This window comes from Eutrigla gurnardus (assembly GCF_963514095.1).
Source record: "Eutrigla gurnardus genome assembly, chromosome: 3".
NCBI classification, from domain to species: Eukaryota; Metazoa; Chordata; class Actinopteri; order Perciformes; family Triglidae; genus Eutrigla; species Eutrigla gurnardus.
The window spans coordinates 22415159-22424423 of record NC_139917.1 but is presented as its reverse complement, the minus strand read 5'-3'; positions in this window follow the sequence as shown (position 1 = coordinate 22424423).

The window sequence follows — 9265 nt, the reverse complement described above, 5'->3', positions numbered from 1 at the left end:
TAATACAGGCTGACAAGCAACATGATGAGACGTATGTGTGGAAATGTATTATTTTGTGTACATTTCTGAAAGGCATAAGGGGCCAAAGTGTTCCAGCAGCTTCCCGGGGAATTTTAAGGATAGGTTAGTCTAGTCTTGAAACAATACTCACATGCCCAGTATGGACATGAGGAGCAACTAAAGACTGCTTTAATGTACGCTCGGGCATCTGAATGTTGTTTTATTAATGGGTTGAAAAAAATGTGAACTTATGCTTTAATATTACACAATGCACTGTAAAAAAAAAAAAAAAAAAGTCCATGGGGCTGTTCTGGGTATCACATGATGATTGTGCAGAAGGCCAGAGACCTATTTAATTTTCAATGGCCTTTGGTTGCTCTTAGTGGTTTTAATGATTTACTGTTTTCTAATCTGTTTTTTTTTTTTTTAATAAAGTGCGCTTACAAGTTTTTATTCAGTTTTTGTTTTAGATGTGTTCACAGATTCTTTTGTTGTTTTAATTGATGTTATTTTATGTTCACTTAAACTTGTACAGCACTGGTCCACTTTGTAAATGTGCTATATGAATAGATTTGACTTGACTAAGTATTTCACAATATAACTTGTTCTCAAAATTGTTGTTCTATGAGGGAGGTTATGACTTATTGGCCGGGCACATTGACCTCTGGGTCACTCCAGTCGTCAGCATGAGGCTGCCAGGAAGTCACTGCACCCGGAAAAACAAACAGTAGTTACAGACAGACATGAGATCTGCTCATTTAACTGCAAAAGAAGTGTCAAACTATTCCTTTAAAATAACAAGCAAATGGCCTATTCCCCAATACAAATTGAAGATGGAAGGATAGCGAGTCTGCAGTGAAATTATTAGGACCAGTTATTATTAGTAAAGCCATTGTAAACTGCCAGAGTAGAGCTAATCACACCCTCACTGAGGTGTCATTGACCTGACACACACACACACACACACACACACACACACACACACACACACACACACACGTATTCCCCACATCTCCAAGCAAGAAAAAAACAGACTGACTCATCCCAGGTAAACACAGTCGGCCACATCGGTCTGCTGCGTGGACACCGAAAGCCGGCACAGCAGCGTGCTGCCCTGCGATGGCTCCGGTGACTCCTTTATCAGCATCCCATCATTTATGTTGTGTTAATTAGGTCCCTGTGGCTGCGGCTGGCAGGTAGCAGTGGCTGGTAGCAGTGGCTGGTCCCACGAAGGGAGAAAAGGGATGGAGGCGGGAAAGAAAAGGGAAGGGTGGTCCTCCCAGACATAGTCACATTAACATGCCCTCAGCAAAGGCACCAAACTGAGATACAGGCACGTCATAATTAATGTTAGTGAATAATTAATGCGGCTCGATATGTTTGTGTGCACGCTCGTGTGATTTTTGCATGTTTACCCGCGGCCCCGCGTGATTTAGAGAGCGCAGCATCCACTCCGAGGTGCCTCTTCGCATTCTTTGGCCGATGAGGACAAATGTCATCGCGTGGAACCTTGCAGGTAAGCTCGGCTAAGGCCCCCCCCCAGCTCAGCCGTCCTATACCTGCTCATTAGCCCAGGACGAGGTCAGCGGGTCAGGCAGGGGAGAGCCGCAGCACGGCGGCGCCGCGGTGCACGGGGGCCGACACACAGGCGGTCCTGCAGGCCCCGCTGCTGCGTTATTAGCTCACAGTCATGCTGCAGAGGGCCAGTGCAGGTCGCACACTATGCACCGCCGCAGCTCCTATGAGGACGCACACAAGCACACAAACGCACACACGCGCTAAGCTGTGAACAGCAGAATACAAAATAGAGTACACTCATAGAGAGTACTTCCCAGAAAACGTACTCACACACACACACACGCATAAAAAGGCAAGGCTGAGTGGTATTAAGATCCGTATTGACAGAGTGGAATCCCATAAGCACCCCGGTTCTCTCCGTATGTCAAATATTCCTCTAGGTGCGGATCATTCAGTTTTATTACCTTGCTTTAAAATTCAATTGCACAAGAGATTTAAGTCTTTTGTGGAATAAAACACACACAGATACACACATGCTCTGGAGGTATTCCTGTATTACTAACACAGTGAAACACAGATTAAAGGACCATATCAATTTGAGTTAAATCCATTCATATATTTAAAGGCTTTTATAAATAAATATAAGATAGGCCTACTACTTCAACTTGGCATCTCCATTTCACGCTTCTTTATACTTCTGCTACATTTCAAAGGGAAATATTGTACTTTTTACTCCACAGTCGGACCATTTCCAATCTGTTCTGTAACTTTCAATAATCAATTCACGTTTCATTCAAGTTTCCTAATTTTTATGAAAGTTGTAGAGTTTTTTTTAGTGCTTTAAGGACTCGTCATCTGTGTTGGCTTGAATATTCCATTCAGTCCATTCTTGACCTTGGAAGCAGCAGCTAAGTCAATTTGGGAGCCGTTTTGATTACTTGTTTATGTTGGATTGTGCCTTTAATGTCCATTATGTGTACGTATTCCATGTTCCTTTAACTTAGGTAATTTCATTTGATCTGGCATTAAGTTTTGCAGCACTTGTTATATATTTCAGAAAATAAAAAAAAGTTTCACACCCAGTCAACAACATCATTTATGCATCTGAAGCAATGAGGGAATATGCCTTTTGAACACACATTACAGAGGCACGGCCTGACAAGCAGTTTTATTTTTCCTTTTACATACCCCATATAGAATGTAATAAGCCCCCCCCCCCCCCCAAGACATTTAAATTGCTAATCACCACATATCTTTAATATCATACAGACAATAAATAATTTAAACAAATGTCCAGTCGGCATAATTCAGTAACTCCCACTCAAATCCCTCTTTATTTCCAATCATTCCAACCTTGAAACACTTTAATCCGGCGATGTTAAATGAGATGAGAATGAAAACATAATTATGGCAGCAGTGGCTGTTATTTAAACCAGATCAAGGACAAGTAGGACTGCGGGGATGGAGGGATACGGATAGCCATGGAGGAGGAGGAGGAGGAGGAGGAGGAGGAGAGAGCTGTAAATGGGCCAGATCCTCCCAGACCCTTACTTGGTGTACTTTACACCCTTAGTCCACGAACGTCTTCATGAACTAAAAAAACTAACCTTTAATGGCCAGACGGAGAAAGAATAAAGGTAAATCAAGTCTCATACAGACTATTCATGCTGTCGAGCTAAGAGGCTTTTGTGTTTTACTGTAACACCAACATTCACACAATTTGTTTGATAGCAGCGCCGGAGCCGAACGCAACCCGACGCAACACTGTTTACCATTTGTGCTTGGGTATTTGGCACTGTCCAAGCGTTGGAGCGTTTTGCGTCACTCTTGCATCAGTGAGCTTTGAATAAAGAAATAAAAGTTTCTCTCCTACGCGTGTCTCGAGCTGCACGTAAGAAAGAAGTAGGTAAAGTGCTCAGACCCCCCCCAAAAAAACAATGTGCCTCTGAGTATCCATGACTTTGTGGTCAGGAGCGAAGGAGTCGCTGATGGAGAGAAAACAGTTATTTGATAGCAGTGGTGTGTGGGTCCAGATGACTTTGGCTGGGCGTGGTGGCCATGAAAGGAGGGGGGGTGGATGCTGGCCAGAATAGCTGCTGTCTGTGTTTGTGCAGCAGCAGCAAGCCAAAAGGAGCACGTCTGCTTTGTGCCCAGAACCTTCATTGCCCGTGCAAAGCCACCTTAGCCCGAGAACAGGAAAACCACTGCAGGAATAACAAGTCCAAGATGTTGGATAACATAAAGTCTCTATCCACAAAAGTCAGGAATCAACATGAAGAATGTCAATGTTTGCGCAGAGAGAGAGAGAAAAAAGATAAAATATACATTTATTCAGAGCCTGTGCGAGATCAAACAGTAAAATTGATCTGCTCTTCCTTCAACCCCTTGCTCCGCACCCTCCCCTCCATTCCCCTTCTCACCAAGTATCGACTTTCCACACGGGCCATCGCCATGACGACTCCAGCCTGGCCCGCTGTCACCTCTCCTCGGGGCAGAACCCTGACTATTATGGGATGCGGTTCATTTGACTGCCTTGGGCTAAGACGCGTTCGGAGGAGAGCACAGAGCCCCATTCACACACACACACACACACACACACACAATCATGAACTTCTTAACGGGGCCCTTTTGTCTCGCAGCAGTGAGCCACTGGGTCTCGGGGGCCCCCTTCAGAGCACAAACTACAGTCTAATCAAGACTACGACTGTGAGCCAAACTAATGCTACAATTCTCCAGGATCCTCTTGCACGGATCCGACAGGAAGTCAGATTACTCACTGTGGCCCATCAAATTTAATTAATCGGTCATTTCCTTTAAATTGCTTCTTTGCTGACAGTTGGTTTGTTTTTTTTCACAGTCAAGAAATATTGGCGAACTTTCAAGAATTATAAAGGATTTTTTTTTTAAAGTAGGAAGTGACCTAAATTTAAAGTGACATCCTATATCCTGCAGTATTTCAACTTGGTAGGCCTCAATGGTGTGAAAAGCCATTACAAAATAAAGAATATCAGACTTTTAAATTAAAAGCTAAACAATATTTGCAAATAAGAGTCCAAAAAGAAAAGAGTAGAATAGAATGTTTAGAGGTCAGTCCGTGTGACACAGTTGTTAGGAACATCTATCATTAGATAAGATACATTTCGTTGATTTTATTCAGCAGCTGAGTAGAGTTTAGAGACTATACGGAGCGTAAATGTCCAAAATACAATTCATTTGATACCATAAGTGAAGAAGTGCTGTTGTGGCTGGACTGACGCTGGGTTTGGTCCAGTGGTGCAGATATGGATGCAACAGCTCCCGTGGAGGCAGATCTCAAATTGGTCAGGAGGAGGATCAATACCACCAGGAACAGATAGAGAGAATGATGGGCATCCCAGGCATCTCACTGAACTAGATTACATTAGAAACTGAGACACTGATTCATGACCAAAAAGTGGAGGAAGGAGGAAGAAACAGCCAGAGGGGAGTTTTTTCAGGATAAGTCAGCTCTTAAATTTATGGACTCGTTTATTGTTTGTAGTGTGAAGTCAGTCTTTTCAGTTGAGGATTTCCAGTTTTTGGGTGTTGAGAGTTTCGGGAAATGATATTTGTTGCTATTATTTTGTTTGAAATTAGTGTTACAATTATATTGAGTTGAATCCTAAACAATCTCCCAAAAAACAGGTAATGATTGCTCATACAACAAAAATCAATGTATTCCTTCCTCATTGTGATATTTAAAATATACTATATAAACTAAAAGTTCTCAAAACACAAAAAAAATGTCCCTATGATTATTTATACTATTTAATGTTATTGTATTATCAATTCTGATTCATGATGTAACGTATGAGCATGTAAGAAGAGAAAACCTCACAAGCCCGTCAGAGTGGTTTGTGGAATATGGGCACCAGATTTAATTAAAGAAAAATAAAAAGAGTGTGTCTGTGCTCCAATTCCTTGACCTAAAGCTCCTCCTCTGGTCAGAGCTCATCAACACTGGATATCATTTTCAAAAAGCCGTCTGCTGTTGATCATGATCTCTGCTTCTCTGTATTCCGTCAGCCTCTCGTGTGATGTGACAGTGTAGAAGTGGGTGACCAGTGGGTGGCCCCTGTGAGAGCCAGCCCAGAGGTCAGTCGGGTACTGTCCCTACGAGGCAGCCCTGCGGCGGGTCACCTGCTGCCCGCTTTCCCCTCGTTATTTATCTCTCCCTGACAGTTCATTCCTCTTCCTGTCAAAGCCCCTCCTCTTCCATTTCCCCGTTTCTTCCTCTCCTCCGCTGAGTTTGGCACCGGCCCTCCGATCCTTTCGCCAACACCCGGCTACAAGGGCCAAGGCGTGCTGAGTCGACCCCTCCACATCACCCCCGTCCTGGGTCATATGACATCCAGCTTCAGGGGCCTCCCTAACGATGGGGGCCGGGCCACGGGCCCATAAGTGAATGTCCAGAGTGTGTGAGCTGCTCTGGCCCGGCTGGAGGGGCTCCTCTCAGCGGTCCACCAGAGGGGTAATTACCTCCCCAAGTTGGGCTTGGAACTGGACTTCCTGCCCCCTGAAGTCTCCGTGGACTGACCAGGACGCAGTAACCCCCTTTCATTAGGAGCGCAGCTTACGGGTGGAGGAGCCTGGAAAACAGACAACGTGAAGGCCCTCCTTTGGCCGGTGATAAATTGGTTAGCCTTGCAGACGGAGGAGGGGTGGAGAATGACACTCAGAGGACAAGAAGGGGATGAGGAAGTCACAAATACAGTGCAGGAGGAGAGGGATTCTACAGATAAAAATATCCAACGCTGAACTACAGAAGAGATGAGACACAGGAGCTGTGCAGTTTGGCCTCTATTTCTGGGTTGTATCAGCTGGGGAACACACACTATAAGGCATGGGGCCCGAAGTACGAGCAAGTGGTGGGCATTAACGTCGGTGCGGCACATGGTAATCACAAGAAACTAATTGCTATCATCTTTGCTCAGTCACTTAGGCCGCGATTATCCCAAAGCCAGTTGGGTTTCTGTACCTTCCACTACCTCCCAGCGAGCATAGAAAGTATAAAAGCGACACGGTTCGGGGGAAAAAAGGAGCGAAGTGAACATGTAATTAGCAAGTGGTTTCATGTAAGTGCTCTTTGATTTATAATTCAGCATAGCGAGAACCCCTGCTACCCAAGGCTAGTGCTCCTCTGAATTAGCCCTGCGACTGGGAAAGGCTGCATCAGGGTGTGGGGTGGGGGGGGGGGGACCTGGCTAATCTGTGCTCTGTTTGAGGTGAGTTTAAAAAGGGAAGGAGACGTGAGGTCCATACCTGGACACATCAGATCCCAGAATATGGCAGAGGGAGGTGTAAAGCTGGACTGTTATGTCTCTCTCTCTCTCTCTCTCTCTCTGATGAGATGAAATGGTGGTCGGAGTCGTAAATGACCTTTTCAACTCGACTTCAGAGAGAAAAGTTTGATATGATGAAAGCTGCTCACGTGCAATGGGACGTACGCGGCGGTGTATACGTACGTTGCCATGACAACGCATGACCATGCTAGCCTTTATCACTCACGGTATATGTGGGAGAATACGCTTGTCTAGTCGGAGACGAATATTGGGATGGGATTCATTCCGGAGGGAGCGGACGTTGAGATGATCACGTACAAGTATGGATATGATATTAATACCAAGATTGACAAAAACAGGTTATTAGAACATTCACAAAATAAATGGTCAATGGTTTCAGCTTGTAAACGCAAAAGATGCATCAAACTTAAACCTCTTGTCTCTAAATCTCTAACAGGGTCAACTCCTCGACCCGGTCCGCTCCTTTTTCTGTTTTTCAGTTTTTTCAATTCAAATATGATTTGCTCGAGTTCAAAAACTGTTTTGTGTGTATTAAATGGGCAACGACTGCATTTTGTTGTGCATCCCTGTGTTGGATAATAACAACTTCTCCTTCCATTCTTGATAGTTTTACAGTTTCCAGGCTGAAACCATGTGTATGAAGTTATTTTCTATGGGAATTGAGCAACATTATTCCCACTCTAACTGCATCTTTGATAAGGGAGGCTTTTCTGTCAGCAGTGGCCTCATTTTTTTTCCTCCGCTCAGCCTGGTACATACTGGATTCTCTTTGGTCCCCCATGGGTCCAATGATCCCCTGATCATCCTATATTCTGACGCCCTTATAAAGCTAATGTGCTGATTTTACGTTTTCAACCTGCCGTGATCCCCCACAATCCCCTCTGTTCCCTCCGGTTCCGCTTTAACACTCAAGCGAGGATCCGCTGCCGCTTTGATCACGGTCCCCCGTTAAAGGTTTAAAACGTCTCAATTCCTGACGATTGTTGGGGCCTCTGCGGTTTACGTTAAGCATTTCCCCATGCCCCCCTGTCCAAATTCAACACTCCTAAATGAGGTGCCCACTCTCCCAGCTTCCCATCCCAGCGCTGCTTTCAAGTTCCCCCGATTGGGTGCCGCTGCTGTAAGCCCTAGATTTTGTCTCCTCCATCTTTGTCAAGCCCATTTGCCAAATACAAAAAAGACCCAATAAGCTAGGTCTTCATTGCTGCTCTCCAAAGTAATCCCCAGATCTCCCACTCTCTCAAAAATCAATGCAAAGGTTGAGATGAGGTGAAACTCCCTTCTTAACTCATCGGGCTGAGAAGTGATAAAGTCTTAGGATCACTTTTGGGGTGGGGGGGGGGGTGTAATCATTGTGGCTCCATGATGAAACTAATTGTCCTATTTCATGCAGCATTTCAGAATGTCCTTTATCAACACACTTGGAAAACAGGAGAAGAAGGTGTTGATGCTGCTGATTAAATGTTTCTAGAGTTGAGTTCAGGCAGGGAAAAACACTGAAAAACAAACTTTAGAGCTCGCTGGAGTCCTCTTTCTCACCACCTGTAGAATATCAGCCCGATATTCTCCCACTTTGTAGCTCCGGAGAAAAATATCTGGGTCACTCTGGATGTTTGACTGTTTTAACTGACGAAGGGCAGCCATCGGTTGTTTGCTGAAACAGGTTCTCACAATTTAAATGTAAGGATTTGCGGTTGGAATTGGAGTAAAGCAAATATAGCAAAATAGAAAACGAACAGCCTATCCTGTTAACTACAGCTTGCTATTTACCCATCCAGCAGATACAAAACAACATTTACTTGATGTCATATTTCTGGCCACCTGGTGAATGGACGTCCAATATTCACTCTCCATTTAGCTCCGTTTTGGGTCTCCTGCAAACCCCCTGAGGGACAACATTTGGCTTTTGAACAGCTAAACGCTCCATCATGTTCACCGATTGCGAGTGTGCTAACTTCGTCTGTTGGTGTTTAGAGCTCGGCAGGCAGCGCACGGTTTATTAGGTTTCGTTTGTTTCTCCTTTTGTTGATAACAGCTGCTAAGAGCAGTGATAGTAAAGTCAAACAATAAAGTTCAGGGGGCCGTAAATCGAGACAATAAAACGCACCAAAAAGCTATGTACAGCTGAGGGGAACTGCAGAGAGGGGTGAATTATCTTCTGTCAACTAACGGACCTCGAGGTGGCAACATCCAGGTCTGAGAAGTGAAGTCAATGCGGAAGTGCCTTTAACTTGCATTATTTTTAGTGACTAGAAAATGACCCAACTTCTCACTTGATTTATTATCTCAATAAACATTTTCAAGTGCTATCATCTCCAAAACAGCATGATTTTCTAAATGATGGGCTTTAGAATAAAATAGACAATGAAGCAGGCTAGGCTTCAGGGCGGGGCTACCTGGTTATTGACAGGTTGGCCTTGTTCTCG